This window comes from Peromyscus californicus, unplaced genomic scaffold (assembly GCF_007827085.1).
Source record: "Peromyscus californicus insignis strain IS unplaced genomic scaffold, ASM782708v3 Scaffold_15__1_contigs__length_86483966, whole genome shotgun sequence".
In the NCBI taxonomy this organism is placed as follows: domain Eukaryota; kingdom Metazoa; phylum Chordata; class Mammalia; order Rodentia; family Cricetidae; genus Peromyscus; species Peromyscus californicus.
The window spans coordinates 68,262,461-68,286,599 of NW_026294447.1; the positions used below are offsets into that span (position 1 = coordinate 68,262,461).

At 40.7% G+C, this 24,139-nt stretch overlaps 1 long non-coding RNA gene across 1 annotated transcript in view; it reads left to right on the forward strand.

Moving 5' to 3' along the window:
• LOC128111060 (uncharacterized) overlaps positions 1-23,799 on the forward strand; it is a 31,937-nt gene extending 8,138 nt beyond the window's left edge. The window contains exons 3-5 of the long non-coding RNA XR_008218452.1: positions 22,107-22,361; positions 22,561-22,621; positions 23,162-23,799. This is a non-coding gene — a long non-coding RNA (uncharacterized LOC128111060). The remainder of the gene's footprint in view (positions 1-22,106; positions 22,362-22,560; positions 22,622-23,161) is intronic.
• Positions 23,800-24,139: the final 340 nt, after the last annotated feature.

The following is a 24,139-nucleotide window of genomic DNA, read 5'->3' on the forward strand; positions in this document are numbered from 1 at the left end:
TATTGTAAGCCTAGGAACTGTAGCCATGTGGCTGGATTCTTCAGAAGGTAATGTATGGTAACCCTTTTTCAAAAATGTTGAGAATGTGTCACACCTTGGAGATTAAGGATAACTCTGAAGGTCAATGACCTTCATTTGTTAACAGTAACATGCCAGCTAAGCCTTTTCACATTTTGCAACCCTCTTCAAGCTGGTGTAGTACCTACTTTTCAGGAATGGCTCTGTGCAACATTTATTGACTTCCTGAAATTCATCTAGCCTTCTTGAAGATACCTTAAAATTTGTGAGCCTGAATGTAACCATTAATGAGACCATTAGTTCTGTTCCTTGTTTGCTGTTTTTGTTTTTGTTTTTGTTTTCTTTATGGTTCTTAGTTGTTCTCTTGCAGACCTGCCAGCCTAAGTAGTGCTGGGATCAAAAATAATGGGCCTTGGTGGTTCGTGTTCCTGGAGCTGTGTCCATGCCAGTGGACCGTGACAGTTAGACACAGATGATTCTCACACGCTCCAACAGAGACTGACATCGCTGTTGCCGTTGTTGCTGTTATAGCGGTGGTGGCCACTGCTGCTACTATTTCTGGGATGGCTATTTCATAATTGGGTTCTACAGCTAGCACAATGGAGACCCTGGCAGCAAAAGTAGCTACCACAGTTAATCTTTTATTTTATTGGGCATGATAAATTTAATTCTACATTTATACATTTAAATTGGCTTTGAAAGTTGTAAAAATTATTTAAACTCAAGTTCCACTTGCTTATGGGATACCACCTTACAAGGACTCCAATTTGCAGTAAAGCTCTTTTAAGAAGGGAATGGCTCAGTTGCCTTTAGCCTCCTGGCTATGGGTGGGTTAGGACTTCTGTTTGTCTTTTCTGTGTCGCACAGATTGCAAGCCTGTGGTGGTATTGTGTTCCCCAAAATATTGTGTACCTTAATAAACTTATCTGGGGTCAGAGAAAATGTTAGCACACGCCTTTAATCCTAGCATTCCAGAGACAGAAATCCCTCTGGATCTCTGTGAGTTCAAGGCTGCATTGGAAACAGCCAGGCATGGTGACTCACACCTTTAATCCCAAAAAGCAGCCTTTAATCCCAGGGAGTGGTGGTAGAAAGCAGAAAGGTTTATAAGGCGTGAGGACCAGAAACTAGAAGCATTTGCCTGGTTAAGCATTTTGGCTGGTTAAGCTTTCAGTCTTTGGAGCAACACAGTTCAGCTGAGATTCATTCTGGATGAGGAATCAGAGGCCTCCAGTCTGAGGAAACAGGACCAGCTGAGGAATTGGCAAGGTGAGATAGCTGTGGCTTGTTCTGTCTCTCTGACCATCCAGCATTTCACCCCAACAACTGGCCCTGGGTTTGATTTTATTAATAAGACTCTTTAACATTCATGCTACACAAGCCCAGTGCCACTTTGAGATCTTTGGCAGCAGTTACTCTACAGCTCACGTGGTTGAGTCTATATGATAATGAGTATTCAGAGTCCGGTAATGCTTGGGGGGTGGTCATCAACCTAAGACAGAACACTTGTGTGGCCTGGGCAGGTGTCTATGACAGGTAACATCTGTCTGCTATGACTGCTGACATCCCATGCAACCTAAGTCAGAAGCTCATTTTTTAGTAAAAAGGGGGGACCTGTAGGCCCTGGTCCCCCACTGTGAGTGGCTGCCACCTTGCTTGCCAACCTTGACCAGATGTCCTTCCCATTCAGATTCCCTGCCGGTTTCCTTCTCACCTAACTGATCAATCGGAGGTTCTTTGTTCCTGTATCCTGCATTTGGTGTAAACAGCTTAGATGCAAAAATGTAGTGAACTTCTGCCCTCAGGGGATCCGCCATTGTGCTCTAAGCCTGTATTTAAGGTTTCCTCCCTCTTTCAATAAATGGCATTCAGTTGGCATTCCGCATTCAGCTGTGGCGACTGACTTGTTGTCTCTTGTCCCTTAGCCCCTCGCTCGGACATGGTGAACATGTATCAGTAATGCGGGCATTGCCATTACAGTTAAGGACTTGCCTGATCAAGCAAAGCTTTCAGTGTGTTTGTCTGCAGGATTTCCCAGCTATGAGGCAATGGGTTGGTTGTACTGGACATTGAGTGTGTAATGAAATGTGCATACAAAGGAACCTGTGCTTTGAATGAGGAACAGGATGTGCTCTTAAGAGAGTGGAAGAATGCCTACTAAAATACAAATAAATGTTCCAGACTAGGGCCCTTTCTGCTGGGTTGGAAGGGCAGAGCTTGAAGGACTGTGCTGTCTAAGTCATTTGATCTCTGGTCACCCAGTAGGGGAGCTGCTAATATCCTGAGGTCCAGCTGGATGGCCCTAGCCAATGAGGAATTCTGGGGAGGCTTAGCAATCAGGAGAAATAGTGGCAGGTAGCTTGTGGGTTCTTTCAAGGATTCTCCTCTGCTTCTGCTGTAGGGAGTTGTAAAAAAGACCACAAGCCATACCATGGTGTGTGTAGAGTGTTCAGAGCAGGTCTGCTGAGTTGTCATTTCTGCTGAGATTTGGATGGACCATGAGGCAGACTGTGGTTCTGTTGGTCCATGTGTTGACCTGGACAGTGGCCCTTGTCCTCTGAACCTCCCTGTGTATGGATTTCCTGGGGAAGGGGAGACTCTGCAGCCCTGACATGAGAGGATATGATGCTTGTAGTGTTACTGTCCAGTGTGTACACACAGGCACTGCTTTTGGTGTGCAGTGGGAAGACAGATTGAAAAACTGAAGGTCTGGTTTCTAGAAGTTCTGAATATTGCATTCCAATTTCAGGTTTATTTTATAAATGTTACAAATAGTTTAGAAACTGGTAGAAAGATGGTGATGTGGATCACCTGTCAGCAATACATGATTAGAATGCTTTTAAATTTCTGCTACTACCAGCCACAGTGGTGTGATTCGGTGAAGTTTAGTTCCAGGGGACAAAAGGAGTGATCTGCAAAGATTTCTCAGGTGTGCATGGTGTTGGGCAGGTAGATAGGGCAGAATTCACATCTTGTGCCATAATCCATGTGGCAGAAAGCAGATTTTAAATTATTCTTCTCTGTTGTTTTGGGATTGGGCATCAGTGGGGCTGGGTTTACCTGAAACCACAAAGAGGCATAAGGGGCTGCAGAGCCATAGTAAGAGATCACTTCCATTTGCAAAGAGACCTCTAGATCATGGGGCTTCTGTCTTTGAAAGAAATATCAGTAGCTGGAGGGTCAGAAACAACAGTTTAAGGGTCACTTAAAGTTAATTTTGTGAAAGTTGTGAAGTCTGTGTTTAATTTCTATTCACATAGAATCATAGGTAGCTGGGTGACATTGGTCAAGATCACACTTTTCCTGGTGAAGTTTCCTTTGGTCTTTTGATTAAAAGTTGACTATTTTCCTGCCTTCATTTCTGGCTTTTTCTCTTTCCCTTTTATTCTTTCACAGATATTTTACACATTCTTGATTGTTGTATCTTTATGATAAGTATAGAAGTCATGTCAACCTGTGTACTTTTTTTTATAATCCCACTGAGAATTCTGAATGTTTCTACTGTGAATGTAGCTTTGTAATCAGCTTTCCTGTTATAAATTGTTGAGCACTGTTATTGGATGGTATTCATTTTATGGTGCAAGTTTATCATACAGAACATCTTAATTTTGATGCTTCATGCTCCCAAGGATCATTTCTTTACTTTATTTAGATTTTGTTATTGTTTTTGTTAATCTGTGAAAGACTTTTGTTTTATTAGATAAAAGGTATTATGGGTCTTGGCATGTGGTTTAGCACATATTCTTTTTGGTGATGGCCTGAGTTAAGATACCTACAGTTGGGAGGCTCATAACTCTCTGCTATTCCAGATCCAGGGGCTCTGATACCCTCTTTTGTATGTCACCTGTGTAAGGTTTTGGTCCTTATTTACGTCTTTTAATTACGTCATCAGCCTTCGCCGGCTTCCCAGCCTAAAAAGCGGTTGGGCCCTCTGTGGGCTCTCTCCCTGTCCCCTCTCCCCTTTGCGCTCCTTCCCCCCCCCCCCCCGTCGGTCCTCCTCTCTCCCTCTCCCCCGCTTCTCTCTCTCTCTCTTTCTCTCTCTCTCTCTCTCTCTCTCTCTCTCTCTCTCTGTCTCTCCCCCCCCCAATAAAGCTCTAAAAAGGTAACCATGGCTAAGATTCTTTCAATCAGCACGCTCCTCCGCGGGCATGGCCGCCGCGGGCGGTGACCAGCCACGAGGGGCAGCTCGGCGGCATAACCAACAATGGTGCCGTGACTCGGATACACCACCGCACACCGAGGACCTGCTGACTGCTGCTGCTTGCCGCCTCTTCCCCCATCCAGCGAGACCGCGAGACCGCGAGCGCGCACGCGTCCCTCGCCGCCTCCGCTGGACCCCCACACCGCCACCGCCATGATTCTTCACCACAGTAAGTCCGCCGTTCTCGCGCGGTTGTAGTCTGAGCTATATTATTTGCGACGGACACCCCGGGGGTTGTCCTCGAGCTGCACCAGCACCGGCACATTTCCGTTTCTGACGAGAAAGTAAATGCTGTCTTGGTCTACCGGGTGGATCAACTGTGGCGCAGCTCCAGCCCTTCACATCCCTTGACGAAGAGGATGGTGAACTTGAGCTGATTCATGGATCTCTCTTCACTCTTTGGGGACGCCCAAGATTGTAGTCTGATCCCGGTTTATTATTTTAATTTTTTATTTTTTTTTCTCTCGGCTACACCCATGCGACAAAAGGGCGGATATATTGGTGGATAGGGGTGGGCACTGGTAAACCTGGCCTCATAACAACATAAATCTGGCCGCATAACAGAGTCGCGGGAACTTCTGCCAGAGAACGGGCAAATAAGAGTTACTTTATCTCCAAGCTTTCTGCTAAAGTTCTGAAACCCTGCTCCTTCCCCACTTCTGAGTCTCCACGTGCAACCTTTTCTGTCTGACTTCCGCCGGAGGTGGGCGGGCTTAAGTGGGCGGGCTTGGGCGGCTTCTAGGACTCACCCTAACTCACCTGAACTCCACCCACTCATTCTCAAACTGCCTTGAGAAGCACAGACGGGTCTAAAAGCGGCTAAGATCCATACAAATAAGTTTACAGTAGTCAGGATGGCTCTTAAGCCAAAAAACAGCTTATAGCCTCAGACAAGTCTTCCAAAAAGTATCGGTTTATAGTCTGCCTACTGGCAGATCTTCCAAAAGCTGTCCTTAAGCCATCAATCAGCAGGAAAAAAAATAATAATAATTCAGGACATAGAGTAAAATTCGTCTCTTGTTCCCCAGACCTCCCCGACTAAAACTTAAGCATCTGGAGAGCAAGGCTCCTGACCCCACAGGCAAAAGAGTCATCTGTGGCATTTAAGGTGTGCCAGGGAAGAAATAAAAGCCCGAAAACAAAATTGCCAAGTGCTGGCACTCGCTGACTCCCAAAAGCTGTTGGGTCCCTGTTTTAAGTGAGGAAAAGGCCACGGGCTAGAGAATGCCCTGCCAGGCCATCGACAGCCTTGTTAAAAGTGCCACCTAGAAAGACAGAGTCAGCTGACTGCCCCCAGGCACCAAGATGCATGGGTACATCAAGCTAAGACCTTCAGCAGACCTAGGCTTGGCTACAGACATGGCAGGGAACCCAGAACACAGCAGGGAAGCGATCCGTTTCTTTCCTTCTGGACACCAGAGCCACTGACTCAGTCCTGGGAGTTTTGGGATGCCACCTCTCCTTTATTGTCGGGTACAGAGGACAGCCTTACCACCTCACCTGATTTAATTGCACTTTCAGAGTTACTTAATAAAAAAGATTTCCACCTAAAATAAGAGCTCATTGCTTCATTCCAGATCCACTGCCTGTGTTTCTCATGTGCATACAGACAGGACCCTGGTCTTTGCCTTGTCCCTAATTCCAAAAAAAAAAAAAAAAAAAAATTTCTCATGTACCACAAGCTTTTCTCTTCCCAGTTTCCTGTTCTAACTCACTGTTCAGCTAATGGTACAGGACCACCACAGAACCGGAGACCAGAGATCATCAAATAAAAAACTGTAACAGCTAAAAGGTATTTACACCCCCAGACCCAAAAGCGTCTGGGCGCTACAAAAAGACTTTAATGTAAACATCTATTACTATGAGATGCTTTTAACAATTGATCACCTGTCTCCTAGATGCTGAACCAGTAAAGGAAACAGGTACTTTAAAATAATCTGTCTCTGATAAAGCTTAACATGTTTCAAAATCCATAGGGACAGGCCGGATCTACCTCAGATAAATGTCAACATAAAATAATAATGATTCTTTTCTCTCTCTAAGTTTTTTCTGTGTCACCAGCATCTTGTCAAACAGAAAGTTCCCAGCCACAGCCAAGAGGGATACATGTCTCCAGAGCAAACAGATGACAGACAGCATCCCACAACGCCTGTCTACCTCGGAAGACTCCCCTTCTCCATTCCCCCAAGAGCCAACCAACGTCCAAAAGTCAGCTGGAAGCAGTTTTTGAGAGGAACGACGCCCCTAGTCCCATCTACCTGCTTTTTTTATAATAAGGGAAAGTCTGGGATGTAAGGTTTTGGTCCTTATTTACGTCTTTTAATTACGTCATCAGCCTTCGCCGGCTTCCCAGCCTAAAAAGCGGTTGGGCCCTCTGTGGGCTCTCTCCCTGTCCCCTCTCCCCTTTGCGCTCCTTCCCCCCGTCGGTCCTCCTCTCTCCCTCTCCCCCGCTTCTCTCTCTCTCTCTCTCTCTCTCTCTCTCTCTCTCTCTCTCTCTCTCTGTCTTTCTCTGTCTCTCCCCCCCCAATAAAGCTCTAAAAAGGTAACCATGGCTAAGATTCTTTCAATCAGCACGCTCCTCCGCGGGCATGGCCGCCGCGGGCGGTGACCAGCCACGAGGGGCAGCTCGGCGGCATAACCAACAACCTGTACACATGTGGAAGACATTCTCTTGCACAAACTTATTAAAAAAAGTAGCAGCAAACTTGTTTTCAAAAGTGCTTTTGATTTATAAAACAATTAGAGTAAAACAAGTTGCTTTAGGTGTTCCTTAAAAATCTGTTTTCTTGAATTTTGTTTTAAAAAGTTTTTATTTCCTCACTCTGATGCAGACTTACAGGGAATTATCAAACATAGGAAACAAAGTGGTGTCTAAGTGATCCTAACAGACATCTTTTTCTTTATCATAAGAGAATGAGATCCTTTTAGTAGTCAAAACTATTTTCTACAAAGTTAAAACATCAGAAAGCTTCAAGTGAATCTCTTCAATTTTGGTGGAACAGTCCTCCTCTCCCAACCCATTTTCTGTTATTGGAAAAGGAGAGAACCGGAGTGTGCAGGATGAGTTTTGGTCAGTGATTTCTTGGTGTTTGATTTTGATTAGAATCTTGTCATTCTTGTTTAAGGGACCACAATATATATTTATAGGTCTGTCTTTGTGTCTTGTTTTGTTAGTGGTATCAACTATGTTGTTAATTTTATCAATTATCTAATTATATTGCTCATTTTCTGGAAAATGATGAACCTTCACCAATTTTGTATTCAGAAAATTCCTTGTTATGAGTTCCTTGTGTTTTTGTTGGTTTGGGAAGTTTCTGTGGAGAGACAATTTTAGTTTTCTCTTCTTGATGTTAGACACTTGCCTCTTCCCATTTTCTGGCACATCTGTGTTTTCCAGTTGTTGCTATCTTCATGTTTGTGTTTTTGCTGCTTAAGTGATTGATAGGATTAATACATTGGCTTTGGATCTTTAAAACCTTCTTGTATATTATTGTTTGTTTTTCCTAATTAGCTTCAGCTGTCAACATGACATAGCCTATAGTCATCTGAGAGGGAACATCAATTGAAGGTATGCCTAGATCAAAATATCTGGTTACTGTGTCAAAGAGAGATTGTGCTGATTTTGTTTGTTGTGGGAAGGCTCTTCCACTGAGTTGGCAGTATCTCTGAGGAAGTGGGCCTGGGCTGGATAAGAGAGCTAGCTGAGCATAAGGCAGTGATAAAGCAAGAGACAAAGACAGGAAACAATGTTTCCACATGTTTTGCCTTCAGTTATTAGATTGAGTTTCTATCCTAAGCTCCCACAAGGAAGGACTGTGACCTAGGGGTATCATCCAAATGAATCTGTTTGTTGCCTGAGTTACTTTTGGTTAGATAATTTAGTCACAGCAACAGAGAAGAAAGTTGTAACAAAAATGGTACCTCAAAAGTGATTTTGTTGCTGCAAAGGATCTGGAAATGTTGATTTTTGGAAAAAAGTTGAAGATGTCAGGTCTTAATGTGATGGTGTTGTGTTCCCCAAAATATTGTGCATGCTAATAAACTTATCTGGGGTCAGAGAAGAGAACAGCCACATTATTAAATGTAGAGGATAGTCTGTGGTAGCACATGCCTTTAATCCTAGCATTCCAGAGGCAGAAATCCCTCTGGATCTCTGTGAGTTCAAGGCCACATTGGAAACAGCCAGGCATGGTGACTCATGCTTTTAATCCCAGAAAGTGAGCCTTTAATCCCAGGGAGTGATGGCAGAAAGCAGAAAGGTATATAAGGTGTGAGGACCAGAAACTAGAAGCATTTGGCTGGTTAAGCTTTTAGACTTTTGAGCAGCAGTTCAGCCGACATTGATTCTGGATAAGGACTCAGAGGCTTCCAGTCTGAGGAAACAGGATCAGCTGAGGAATTGGCAAGGTGAGGTGGCTGTGGCTTGTTCTGCTTCTCTCATCTTCCAGTGTTCACCCCAATACCTAGCCTCAAGTTTGATTTTATTAATAAGAACGTTTAAGATTCATGCTACATCTTAAGATGTCAAAAGCCATAGACAGCTAGACACAGAGATAATTGGCTGTTCTTGTAGTTCCTGGAAGATGGGAATGCTGAAAGTAATGGCAGACAGTGGAGGTCAAGGTCATAAGATTTTATTGGGCAATAAGCTCTTCAGGAAACCATGGAGTTAGCCTGGCCTACCTTCCTTGAGAGATGTGTCATATGTTTTTCAGGTTAAAGTCCATGGCTCCTGGGGCACAATGAGCCTTCCAGTTCTGACAGACTGATGCACTCCCTCAGGCAGTGAAGCATTCAAGCTGATTTTTGGCTTTCTGTATGATCTCTTAGTAGTCAAAAAGCATGGAAAATTAACAGGACAATTGGTCTTTGTGGTGATATATTGTGTACCCCAGTAAAACTTGCCTGAGGATCAGAGGACAGAGCCAGCCACTAGATTAGATATAGAGGTCAGGCAGTGGTGGCACACACTTTTAATCCTATCACTAGGAGGCAGAGATCCATCTAGATCTCTGTGAGTTCAAACCCACACTGGGCTACAGGAGATTGATCCAGTATAGGAGAGAAACAGAGCCAGGCAGTGGTGGCACATATCTTTAATTCTAGCACTTGAGATCTCATACCTTTGCTTGGGAAGCACACAGGCCATGAAGTAAAATGGCAGGGCAGAGAAAGTTATATCAGATGTGAAGAGATCAGGACTAAAAGCATTTCAGCTGAGATCCTTTTGGGTGAGGACTTAGAGGATTTCAGTCAGAGGATTCGTGGAATTGGTGAGGTGAGACATGGCAGTGCTCTGATCTTTCAGCTTTCATCCCACTATCTGCCTCAGAGTTTTTTTATTATAAGAACATTTAACATTCAAACAACAGGTCTTAGACATTAATCTTGTGTACCCTGTATATAGCTTGACAGTTCATTGTATCCTGGAAATTGCCATTGTGTTCTTTTTCTGATAAAGATATAAAAAGTTTGATTGCTTTCAATAAAACAGTCATAGCCTCCTCTTGCTGTGGCCCCTCTAGCCCAAGCCTGGCTTCATTCCTTGTGGCCCTATCAGGTGATCTTGGCCTGGTAAGTATGGGCAGGTGCTTAGAAGACAATGAAAAAATTAACTAGAGTTCATTTGTTTGATAGTTTGACCCAAATCTTTCTTATTCTCTCCAAGTCCAGAGAAAGTGGGCAGAATTAAAAAGTAATGGGCTAATTTCTTAGACAAAATATTGTTTTTGTTGGATGGTTATTATTGTTGACTCATTCAGGTCTACAGTGAAAAAGAAACACGTAGAAAGAAATGAAAAGCTCTATTTTGTTGAGAAAAACAGCACTAGGTAGTCTCAGATGGAAGTCCAGTGGTGAAAAAGAAGTAAGTATTTTCAGAGATTTTAGCACCATTAAAGGTAAGACCCTTGCCTTTTTTAATTGAAAATAGATTTTCATACAACGTTTTGATTATGATTTCCCCATCCCCAATTCCTCCGACATGCTCCCCTCCCATCCAAATCTATACTCCTTCTCTCTCTCTTTCTCATTAGAAAACAAACAGGCATCTAAAAATTCTGTTTGCTTTCTTATACACTGCAGTACCACCTGCATAAGAATAGTACAGCTCCATAGTGGGTTGGGCCCTCCCTCATAAATCATTAATCAAGAAAACACCCTATAATTGAAGGTCATCTTCCCTAATAGTTCTAGCTTATGTCTTCTTGAGGAAAAGCCAACCAGGACAAGGACCATGAGTTAAGAGCCAGCCTGAGCTATGTAGTGAAACCCTATCTGAAAATAAAATCAAATAAAGTAACAAGCTAACTAAATAAACCCTCACAATTCATTTATCTTTTATCATTACTCTTTTCAAATAATTTGGTCCTCATCCCAAGATGTTGGAATGTTTTGTTATGAAAGCATCTAGTATTTTTGTCTTTTCTTAAGTTTGGCTTTTAACCAAGTCTAATGATTTTGTTCAGAGGTATAAAGCAGAGAAGGATGCTTTGGATATGGGTAGGATCTGCTCCAGGTGTCATACACTTTGATCTTTGTTCCTAAATCAAATCTCAGGATAACACCGAGGAACGACACCCAAAATTGTCCTCTTGCCCTCTCATGAACATTGTACCCCATACACACATGTGCACCTTCATTTGAATACATATGCAAAATAAAAAGAAAAATTAAAGTTTAGGAATAATGATAAATGAAAATGTCTAGGAGTTCATTAATATGACTGGTTTTTGTTTCTAGAGCACAAGTTGAATTTTGGAACTTAAGTGGGCTGATTGAAGTCTTAGGGAGGGAATAAGATTCAGAAGAGTCATTTAAGTCAAGAGGGTTAGTAGGAATGATTAAGTGTAAATTAGGAGATAGGAGTGATGTCAATAGGGTACCAGAAAGTGTTTTATCATTAGGGAAATGAAAGAAGAAAAGCACACTACTTGTCTTGTTAATGAAAACACATGTGTTCAATATTCTACTGTTTGCATACACACAGATTCCACAGTGCTTTTGTGGAGGGCAGAAGACAACTATAGGGATTTTGTTTCCTTCTAACATATGTGTCTTGTGGATCAAACTAGTCTTTAGCCTTGATTGCAATGTCCTTTATTGTCTGAGGCAACTCTCAGCTCTTGTATTTTATTACTTTTATTTATTTGTCAGGGCTAATTTGCATGTGTGTCTAAGGATCTGACTCAGATGGTCTTGCTTGTCTATCTTTAAATATTAATCACACATAGGTTTGCCTGCCATCCTAGGACTTAATGCAGTCCAGCATAACTTTCATTCAGTTCTACAATATATAACCATGTAGATTGCATCTAGGTTTTATTATTTGTGTACTCATGTACAGGTGTCTTGGTGATCATGTGTACTTACAAATATCTTTAATGTTAGGAGAATCAAGATGTTTTGAAATTATTACTTATAATTTTGCTATTGTCCTCTTATAACATTGTTCTATAGGTCATTGTGTAGATACTTAAGCATTTTTCAAGAGAAAGAGTTCAATTTCTGTGTGTTAATTAAAAGCAGCAATGTTTGTTTCTGGTGTGCAGTAACAGTAAATGTACCACATTTGCTTCCTACTTTGTTCATAAAATCTAAGATCTCTTATTGGATAATGTGCATTTTAATGTTTGCTCATTACATACTTAGAACAATTAGAGTACAAGTACATATATATTAATAGCATTTTTTAATTTTTAACTTATAAGGCTCTTGAGCTTTTTTCAGAGGTACATTCTGTTGCTACTCTGTATTTTATGATAAAATGTAACCAAAATATAAAAAGTAGTGATAATGCAATGATATTTATATCAAAGTATATACCTTTATACTTATTTACATATTTATAGCAGAGTATATGCCTAGACCATCATTGTGGAAACACACTCCCAGAATGAAGAATATAATACAATTCAAGATTTTAGTCTGCCTTTGAGAGAATATAGAGAACATGAAAGGGTGGCAACATATTTTGATAGATATTTAAATGAGTACACAAGCATGCTTCATAATTCCATTTGATTGAAATATATTTTTTCCTCCCCTTTCCAGGAGATAATGTTTATTTTTGATATTGAGGTGTGTTTCTTGTATGCAGCAGAAGCATGGACCCTGTTTTCATATCCATTCTGTTAGTTTGTATTTTCTTATTGGATAATTGAGACCATTTATACTGAGAGATATCAATGACCAATGATTGTTGATTTGTTCTTATTGTTACCCTCTATGGATTAGAGTTTTTCTTCTGTAGAGCTGGATTTGTAGATAGATATTGTTTAAATTTGATTTATTATGGAATATCTTATTTTCTCCATCTGTGGTAATTGAAAGTTTTGCTGGGTATACTAGTCTGGGTTGGCATCTGTGGTCTCTTAGAGTCTGCAGCACATGTGTCCAGGTCCTTGGCTTTTAGAACCTTCATTGAGAAATCAAGTGTAATTCTAATAGATTTATGTGTTACTTGGTGTTTTTTTCTTCAGCTTTTTGTAGCATGAATATTAAAAAATCCTATTAATTAAAAAAAAAAACCCATAGACACATATAGGAGTGAAAGCTGAAAGATCATTGAAACAGAACAAGCCAGTCATGTTTTTACCACTACAAAATCCTCAGCCTCAAGAGCATGAGTTCCTATTTCCTCGTGCCTTATATACCTTTCTCTGCCCAGACATCACTTCCTGGGATTAAAGGCATGTGTGCTTCTCAGTACTGGGATTAAAGTTGTGTGCCATCACTACCAGGCTCTGTTTCCAGTGTGGCCTTGAACTCACAGAAATCCAGACAAATCTCTGCCTCCCAAGTGATAGGATTAAGGATGTGTGCCACCACTGTGTGGCCTCTATGTCTAATCTAGTGGCTGGCTCTGTCCTCAGATCCCCAAGCAAGTTTATTAGAGTATACAATATATCACCATAGCTTTTAATATTTTTTCTTCAATATGTTTAGTGTTTAGATTATTATGTGGTGAGGGGACATTTTTGGTTCAATCTCTTTGGTGTTCTGTATGCTTCTTTTATTTTGATAGGCTTTTCCTCCTTAGGTTAGAGACATTTTCTTCTATTATTTGGTGAACATATTCTCTGTGCCTTTGACCTGAGTTTCTTCTTTTTCCTCTATTCTTTATTATTCTTGTATTTGTTCTTTTGTAATATCCTAGATTTCCTGTATTTTTTTAGGAATTTTTTTTTAAATTTTCTTTGACCATTTTATCCATTTCTTCTATCTTAACTTCAATGCCTGAGATTCTTCCATCTCTTCTATTCTGTTGGTGAAATTGCCTCTATAGTTCCTGTTTGTATTCCTAAACTTTTCCTTTCCAAAATTCCCTTAGTTTGTATTTTCTTTATTGCTTCCATTTCCATTTTCAGGTTTTGAACAGGTTTTATTCATTTCCTTCAACTTTTTTTTTCCCTCTTTCTTGATTTATTTAAAGGATTTATTCATTTCCTCCAATTCTTGTGTTTTCTTCACTTTCTTTAAGAGATTTATTTATTTCATCTTTAAGGACCTCTATCATCTTCATATAGTTGGTGTTAAGGTCTTTTTCTTGTGCTTCAGGCTATGTTGGAATATTCAGGGCCTGCTGTGCTAGGATAGCTGAGTTCTGGTGAAAACATATTGCCCTGGCTGTTGTTGACTATGTTCTTATGCTATCATCTAGGCATCTGGGTTTGGGATGATTATAGGTCTAGGTCTTGATTTTCTGCATTTTTCTAAGTTGTGTGGGTATTATGTTCTTTGTTTTTTATTTCCTTTTTGTATTTTTCTGTCTCTTTCTCTCTCCTCTTTGGTAACAAGATCATAGGTCAGTTCCTCAGGAGGCTTGGGTGGGATTCTGATTTAATAAGATAAAAGCACGGGTCATAAGAGGTCTACACTGTATCTTACTCTACATGAGGTTCATAATTCTACCTTGGCAATCCTCAGAAGAGTACTTCTTACATCTGGGAAAGGAGTAAGTCCATACTCAAGAGGTTTTATATACTTTGGCCTCAAACGTAGCTCATTGGTATTTGAGATATCACTAAAAAAAGAAAGATTTTCTCTGTCTACAACATTTTGTTATTTTGTGTTATGGTTAATAATCATTTTGACTTGGTAAGATCTGGAATCAGTCAAAAGACACTTCTCCAGGCACACCTGTGAGGGCTTATCTAGATCATGTTATTCTCTGGGGTGTGCTTAGATATGTTAGCTTATATATTAAGTTCATTGAGATGAGAAGACTTGTCTCCCTTCCAGAAGTGATATCACCATTCCATTCCATGGTCTTGGTACTGAATTATGCAATAAGGACCAACATTTATCACTCTCTGCCTCCTGATTGTGGATACAGTGTGATCAGATTAATAGTATATTAATACTGTATATTGATTATATACAGTAGGTCGAAGGAATAGAAACTACCCTTGCTTGCTATCTGGCTAGAGTTTAGACTGTTTGAGAGTTTACTGAGATTCTTCTGTCTGTGTCTTGACTGTCAATCCAAGATTGAAGGTCTCATGGAGAGCTGATGATCCTGACAGATTTGAAACACCTGCAGAAAGGACCTGAGAGGACACTGCTTACAGTGGGCACCTGAAGGTGTGGTAGAGTCTAGAACCATAGGCTAACCAAGGACAGCTTCAGGCATGGAATAGAAATGACATGGTAGGAAAGCTGTGTGTGCTAGGGATGGCAAAGCCTGAAACATGGAACTTCCCCAGTCCATGAGAGCCCAAATCAGAATATCATTAAGAGTCTCAGAATTTGCAAAATGTGATACAGGAAGCTGCTCAAAAAGGGAAGAACAGGAGCATAGCTTTCTGTTTTGGTTTCCTTAAATGCGATTTCTTATTTGCTGTGCTCCTGTTCTTCCAGTTTTGAAAACAGTGGGCTGTTATTCATTTTTTTCACAGAGTATACATTTAGGAGACTGTAGACTTTTTAAATGTTGGAATTTTTAAAGACTATGGGATTTAAGAAGTTAATTTTGTAGCTAGCGTTTTATCCAGTCCTGCCTGGCCCACGGTCTGGACAAATCTCTCTCACCCACCAGTCCTGCAGCCACTTAGACCCAACCAAGTAAACACACAGAGACATATTGGTTACAAACTGTATGGCCACAGTAGGCTTCTTGTTATCTAGTTCTTATATCTTAAATTAACCCATTTCTATTAGTCTATAAGTTGCCATGTGGCTCATGGCTTACCAGTACCTTACATCTCACTTTTCATGGTGGTGGCTGGGTGGCTGCCATCTCTCTGCCTCGGCTTTCTGCTGTGGGATGGTCTGTATGGCAAATGTGTTGCTGATTAGTCAATAAATAAAACACTGATTGGCCATTGGGTAGGCAGGAAGTGTAGGTGGGACAAGGAGGAGAATAAAGCTGGGAAGTGGAAGGCTGAGTCAGAGAGACACTGCCAGCCACCACCATGACAAACAGCATGTGAAGATGCCAGTAAGCCACGAGCCATGTGGCAAGGTATAGATTAATGGAAATGGATTAATTTAAGCTGTAAGAACAGTTAGCAAGAAACCTGCCATGGCCATACAGTTTGTAAGCAATATAAGTCTCTGTGTTTACTTGGTTGGGTTTGAGCGGTTGTGGGACTGGCAGGTGAGAGAGATTTGTCCTGACTGTGGGCCAGGCAAGAAAACTCTAGCTACAGCCTTCCACTTCCCGGAATTCTTCTCTGCTTGTCCCGCCTATACTTCCTGCCTGGCTACTGGCCAATCAGCATTTTATTTATACAGAATGATATCCACAGCACTTATGTTATGATTAACATGAGACTTTGGGGGCCATGGATGAAAACATCTTTTTTTTTTTTTTTTTTTGGTTTTTCGAGACAGGGTTTCTCTGTGTAGCTTTGTGCCTTTCCTGGAACTCACTTGGTAGCCCAGGCTGGCCTCGAACTCACAGAGATCCGCTGGCCTCTGCCTCCCGAGTGCTGGGATTAAAGGCGTGCACCACCACCGCCCGGCGAAAACATCTGTTTTGATAGGGATGTACCATAAAATTATGAGCCAAATGATTATTTTATCCCCAAAGTTACTTTGACTCAGATTATTTTATCTATTTAATAGAAATGAAACTACTTCACTACCCTTTTTTTCTGCTCAAAATAAAAAGAACCCAGATATTAATTCATTGACATCTACAAGACTTCTTACTGAAACACACTTTTAATAGTGATCTTCAACATACAAGTTTGAGTCCTTTTCTGTGTCACTAATGTATAATTCTTTATTGCTCTCTATTACATCATCAGCCCTGCAACCGTATACATAAGACCAAGAAAAACAGACTCAGCAGGTTGTCTTCATATATTTTAGTATACTTATTCATTCATCCTTTACAAGGAAGAATTTGGAAGCAAACTATTTGACAAGGGATGGAGTGAATTGAAAAAATGGGAAAGTGGTGTTATATTTTTTAAATAAACTGTATAGAAATAAATTTTAAATTGAAAGAGGGGCTAGAGAGATGGCTCAGGTTCCATTCCCAGAACCCACATGGTAGCTAATCATTTGCTGTAACTCCATTCCCACGCATCTCCTACCTTCTTCTGGACTCTGTAGGTCCTGTGAACATACACATTCAGGCAAAATACTGACATAACTAAAATTTAAAACCAATTTAAAAAAGAAAAGAAAAAAGGAAAGAATGGAATTTTCTGCAGTGATGTCACAGGCCTGAGACAGACAGCATCCAAGGGTAATTAAAATGAACTCCTTGTCCTGCATAGAAGAAGCTGTGATCTTCTTCTGAGCCATCTGCACAGAGGTAAAAGCAACCTTGTTCTGAGCTGAAAATAGCTCAGCAGAGCTATCAAACTAAGAGCAGTAGCCATAGTGCTGATAGGTAACTTTTCCTTGATGTTTTCTGTGTTTGCATTCTCTGTCCTTTGTTTTGTGAGAATTGATACATCTATCTAGTAGATGAAACATCATGATTGACAGGCATCATAGGCTCCAAAGCAATCTAATTTCATAGTGCCATTTCTTTGATTTTCAGCTTAGACCTTGTGGTACAAGATGAACATGCCAGAGATATTTTTTCCATCATTTTTATAACATATATGTTCCTGCATGACTTTGAGGCAAGAATGTCCCTAAATGTCACTCCTTTTAGATTGTGATCCTGTTCAGAAGTGGATTTGTTAACTGAGCATGCTTAAGAAGTGGGAGAATGCTACATGAACATGTCCAGACTCCCTAAGTAAAATCCCCATGCTTCCTCTGTTTTGGAAAAACATTGGTTTGGAAATAACTCCTATGCTCTCCTTGCCTCCTGCAGGCAAGAAATTTTTCTCATTTCTTCCATCTTGACTGTTGTGATGGCTATTCTTGGTAGTCAAACTACCTCTGAAATTAACCAATATACAAAGAAATGGGTATACCTGGGAAGGATTTTACTTAATTAAAGGTTTTGAAATGGGAAAATCCTTCATTAATCTTGAACTTTTGAGGTAATAAAATCTACCTGTAATCTTGTCAGACCTTCTGGTGGCAGACTACATATATAAAAGAAATTGAAGATGGAAGCTCTTTCTCTTTGAATGATTGCCCTGTCTGTGGCTGGGAAGGTTATTTCTTTATTATCTTTAGAGCCTAGATCTTAGGAATTCTGGTATATACTGAAGACCATCTGAGACATCCAGCCTCATGGATTAAAGAACTATTGAATTCTTCAGTTTTCATTGGTAAACAATCAATGCTAGACTAGCTGGACTACAGTCTGTGAAATATTCTAATAAATCCACTTACTAAATACATACAGAGATTTATTTTATCAGTTCTATTCAAGCAGAGAACCTTGATTAATACTGCTGTTTTTTCAGCTGCCCACTGAGTAACACATGCTAGCTAACTATAGTGCCCATAAAAGCATTTTTCCTTGCTCAGTTTCTAAGTATTCAACTTATCGTGAAGACTATACTTTTTATTATTATTAAAATTTCAAGTGATTGAAATGCATTTCAGAAGAAAACTCCTAAAGCAATGGCGCCATCATCCAGCCTTCTGATGGGAGAAAGACCTATCATCTTGTTTGTGATCTAGTTCCTGTTTTTCTCTTCTGGTTGTCTGAAGTCCCTGGGACAACCAGATAAAAAGTACCTTGAGTTCACCTGACCTCAGCATGGAGCCACAGAGCAAACATCTCCTTTTTTGTCCTAAAATCTCTCTTAATTGCTAATATTTTGGGTACCCTTCTGTTGTTCAAATGTTAAATGTTCTTATAATAAAAAACCCTGAGCCAGATATTGGGGTGTAAGCTGAAAGATCAGAGAAGCAGAGCAAGCCACTGCCATGTCTTTCTTGAGTCCTCACTCAAAAGGGTCTCAGTTGAACTGGCCCCAGCAAGAGCCCTGCACCACTTCTGACTGACAGACTGGAGGCCCTGGTTAGCTCCTGAAGACTGAGTGACAAGAGAAAGTCCCTTAGGGTTACCCTGTGCTTAAAGACATAGCACAGTGATTCCTTGGCCCTGCCTCCCACTCCAGACTCAGACCTTTCCAAATTTATACAGGTAAACATTTCAATAGTACTTGCCTTGGCTCCATGGAAGATAGTTGACCCTGCTATCTTCCTGCACTCCATAGGCACTTTCCATTCTTCCTCTTGCACAGCCCATTACACAATGTGGAATAGAATGATTCCCCTCTCCCCCAGGTGGAGGGCTATAATGATAATAGTGTGTACCCTAATAAAGCTTGCCTGAGTATCAGAGGACAGAGCAAGCCACTAGATTAGACACAGATTAGATTAGAGGTCAGGCAATGGTGGTACACACTTTTAATTCTAAAACTCAGGAGGCAGAGATCCATCTGGATAGCTGTGAGTTTCAGGTGGCAGTCAATTGCTGAAAGAGGCAGGGATTTTCAAGGAATTTATCATCATTATAAAGAAGGCCCTTGCTATAGAATGGAAGCATACCAAGGTGCCCTAAGGGTAAGACTCCATCCATCTAAAGCTTCAATTTATGGAAGGAGTAAGCAAAGTGATTTCAAGTCCCAGGAAGCAACTTCATACAAAATCTGCTGCTCCTGTGGTCCAATTATGTTAATGTCCATCCCAATTAAGAAATCAAACTTTGCAGGATCAGCCTTCATGGGCTAGTCCTGGAAACAAGAAAATCAAATTTTAAGGTCAAGATTCTTACTCTGTGGTTACAGTTCAGGATTGTTGCAAGCATCTGTGTTTGGCAGAGTCAGAAACCCAGTGAGAAGACTGTAAGAGTTCATTGCATGATGCTTGATGTTGTTGGTTGTTTTTGTTTTTGTTTTGTTTTGTTTTTAACTCTTTACTCTTTTGGTGTTCTGCCACTCAGCTCTCAACACTCACACACACAGAGGCTTATTCTTTCTTACAAATGCCCAGCCTTAGTTTGGGTTGTTTCTAGCCAGATTTTCTTAAATTCTCCCATCTACCTTATGCCTCTGGGCTTTTATCTTTCTCTATTCTATATGCCTCTGGTCTTTTATCTTTCTCTATTTTGATTATACCTTTCTTTACTTCTTACTCCATGGCTTGCTGTGTAGCTAGGTGGTGTCCTCTCATTTTCTTGCTCCTCCTTCCTTTTTTTTCTTTCCGGATTTCTCCTCACGTTTATTCTGTCTGCCAGCCCTGCCTTTCCTTTCCCGCCAAGCTATTGCCCATTCAGCTCTTTATTAGATCAATCAGATATTTTAGACAGGCAAAGTATCACAGTCTCACAGAGTTAAACAAGTGCAACACAACAGAATGCAACACATCTTTGCATCGTTAAAACAAATGTTCAACATAAACAGATATAACACATTTTAAAATAATATTCCACAACAGCCTGGGTAGCATTTTGAGACCACAAGATGTTTAGATATCTAAGCTATGAGACATTTTACATGGAGACTGAGCTGCATATTGGGAGTGAAAGTAACCAAAAAGAGATGTATGAGAAGTTGCAGGAATAGGGCCATCTAAGCCCTTTGAAACTGAAGCCCTATGTGTCTGAGACAGTGATAAAGAATTTGATGTTTGTCCTGCTGTGCTTCAGTCTTGCCTTGGTCCAATCTTCCTTCACTATGTCTCCATTTCTCTCATTTGGAATGGTAATGGTATTCCAATATCTATTGTATGTTGGAAAGATGTAACTTGATTTATGAGTTTACAAGATGGCACTGTCAAGAGATGGTCTTGAGTATCAGAAGAGACTTTGGACATTTGAAAAGCTCAGGGGCTGTTGTAGATTATGAGGATCATTGAAGTGAATAAATGCATTTTTCTTTGTGGATGACCATGAGCCTATAGTGACCTGTGTCAGAATGAATGAAAACCTCCCAGATAGGATGATATATTTGAACATGTGTATCTCCTTGGTGACTTTCTTTAAATTGCTTGTGAAACCTGTAGTAGGAGGGGCCTTTCTGGATGAAATTCCTCATTGGGAATGGGATAGTCTCAACCCATTTACTGTAGTTTGTATCTATTGTGTTGTGGTTGAAACTAATCAGCCAGCTTCCTTCTTGTACTGTTATGCCTTTACTACCATTATAGACTCTATCTCTAAATCACATAAAATACAATAGAAGCAATTACTACTGCAGGCTAAGGCAGTTTGGTAGCCTGCTGTTTTATTTTTGTTTGTTTGTTTGTTTGTTTTTGAAGACAAGGTTTGTCTTTATAGCCCTGGCTGTCATGAAAGTAGCTCTGTGCGCCAGGCTGTGCTTGAACTCAGAGATCCCCCTGACTCTGGCTCCTAAATCCTGGGATTAAAGGTGGGCCAGCATTCTTGGCTTTTTTTGTTTTTATATTATTGGGTGATGGCCCTGTGGTGTAGGTTTTTGTACACGTCAAGCATATGCTGGTGTACTAAGCTTTACTCATATCTTGAATTTAAAAATTTGGCAGAGGTTATCATTCTGCTTCCCAGGATGTCATGAATTCATGACATTAATACTGCCTGAGCCTTCTGAGTCATTGGATTGTAGGTGCATGATCTTCTTCCTGCATGTTGTGTTTGTTTTGAATATTTTAAATGAATATCAGTATTTTACTTGTATGCATGGGTATGCACCATGTGGGTATGCACCATGTGGGTGATCACCTCATAGTGTTCAAAAGATGGTCTCAGAAACCCTGAACTTGAAATAATGAATAGTTCTGATGCCCATGTAAGTACTGGCAATTGAGCCTACCTATATGCAAGACCAGCAAGAGTTCTTTACTACTGAGCCATCTCTCCTGCCCTGTGTTGATTATATATGATCAACATTTATATCGTTTATGTTTTCATCTGTCCATTTGTAACTGTTTAAAAATGTAAAATCTTTTAGTAATAATATTTTAGTAAATAATCTTTTAGTAAAATCTTATTGATGTTATAGTATAAATTAGGGCATTTCAGGTTTCTGGAAGGTGAATACAGAACTGGAATGAATGCATAACTCTTTGTAGGCACTTCAGTAAAGACCTCTGAGTTCTTTCTATCATTTTTGTTAGTTTGACTGATTTTTTTTTTGAGACAGGGTTTCTCTGTGTAGCTTTGCACCTTTCCAGGAACTCACTTTGTAGACCAGGATTACTTTGAACTCACAGAGATCTGCCTGCCTCTGCCTCCCGAGTGCTGGGATTTAAGGCATGCACCACTACCACCTGGCAAGATTGACTAATTTTTTTACATGGGAGACAGGGTGTCAATATGTACTTCTGGCTGTCCTGGACTTGATTGCATAGACTAGGTTGGCATTCCACTCAGAGACAGATATACTTGCCTCTTCCTTCTGAGTGCTGGGGTTAAAGGTGTGAGCCAGTTTATCTATCTTATTTTTCTTCTCTGTTGTTAGTAATTGCTCATACAATTTCTCTCATGTGTACTCTGCACTGTTGATCTGTTTATTTGTCTCTCTGTGTTTGTTAATAGGCATTTCTCTTGTAAGGTGATATTCCACTCAAACGGTACAGAAATGACAGAGATGACCCTCCTATCAAGTTTTCTTCAAAATGACTTAGTGGTTACATTATAATGTACACATGTATGGGATGTTTTAGAATGCAGTGACCTATGATGATGTGCATGTTGACTTCGCTTGGGAAGAGTGGACTTTGCTGGATCCTTCCCAGAAGAATCTCTACAAAGATGTGATGTTGGAGACTTACAGGAACCTCACTACTATAGGTAAGACAGAATTTTTCTTTACATTTTAACATAAGGGGGCAACTGTTCTTTGGTTATTTTTGCTCCTCTAATATGATTGAGAAAGAAGATGAATGATGTGAATGAATCAATCATAGTACTAAGGTTCACTGAAGATAGTAACTTAAATTTTGCATAATTTTCAATAATATAACATACATTTTCTGGTACTATATTTTAGGATACAGTTTGGAAGACTATAATATCAAAGAACATCATCACAGTTCTAGGAGATATGAAAGGTAATTTTCATGTGCTAGGTGATACAACTGTGCCTCTGAAGAAATTGTTATGTGCCCTGGAAGTTTTAAACAAAAGAAACAGTGTAAATGAGCACAGCTTATAGTGCGTTGATGATTATTAAATTCTCACAAAACCATATGCCTCTATTTCAGGTAGGTGAATTGCAGTTGCCATGCATTATTTTAAGAAAGAAAACAAGAAAACAATGCCTTAACAGATATTGCCATTTGAATCACAGCACCATGAGAGCTATGCTGTCTTACAAAAGGCATATTTGTTGTGACTGTGCTCAGTTGAGTAAGAGGGGAAATTAGAGTCAAAAGCCAAGGGACAGTTTTTGCTAAAGCAAAAGGGTTTCTCTGTGTAGCTTTGGTACCTTTCCTTGAACTCACTCTGTAGCCCAGGTTGGCCTCGAACTCAGAGATCTGCCTGCCTCTGCCTCCCATGTGCTGGGATTAAAGGCATGCGCCACCACCGCCCGGCCTAAATGTATGTATTTTGAATCAGTTTTGGGTGAAGAACTTCTTTTGCTTTAGCAGATCAAAACTTCCTCATGGAGTGGAGCAGAGAAGCAATGGGCACCTCTGATGAGAAACTACCTTTTGGGAGCAGTGCAGAAGTAACAACTTTTTGCATGGAACTGGAATAGACTGCTACATTTCTACAGTGGTTTCCCTCTCAGTTGAGTGAAGCAGAGAAGTAACAATTTGGGATGGATCTGAGAAGAAATAGACATCTGTGCTGGGAAACTCCATAGTACAGCAGAGCAGAGCAGAAAAACAATGAACACCTCTGCTGGGAAACTCCCATAGGGGAGTGGAGCAGAGCCCGGCTGTAATGGCTTTCTCTCAAAGAGGAGCAAGATTCCTTCATCCTGCTGTGAGATCATCCTCAGCTGGAACACAACTTCGGGTATAGCCTGACTTCCTGACAGTTGTGATTCCTTTCTCCTCACTGCTGTAAGTATTCAGGGTACCTTCCCTTCACAACTGTAGCTATAGTCTGAATTCTGACAGTCAGGGTACCTTTCTCTCCTGAGCTATAGGTATCTACAGAGCTGTAGATAGTTCAGGGACAGGGTAACTCAAGGTCAGGGTCATGGTTAGAGGGTCAGGGTTAGGGTCTGGGTGTAGGCTTAGGTCAGCATTAGAGTCAAGGGTTAGGGGGTTAGAGGGTGGGAGAGTTAGAGGATTGGGGTTGGGATAGGTTGAGGTCAGTATCCTGGTCAGGGTACTGATCAAGATGGTCGGGGTCGGGGTCAGGTCCTGTAACTCAGGGTTTAGGGTTAGGGTTAGACTTAGGTTATGGTTTATGTGTTAGGGATTAGGGGTAAGTTATGATTAATGGTAAAGGGTTAGAGGGTTAGGGTCATGGACAAGGTCAGAGGGTCAAGGGGTGAGAGGGTCAAGGATAGAAGGCTACTATCAGGGTCAGAATAACTCAGGGTTGAGGTCAAGGTTAGGAATAGGGTTCAGAATAGACAGGGTAGGGTGAGGGTTAGGGTTAGAGGGTTAGGG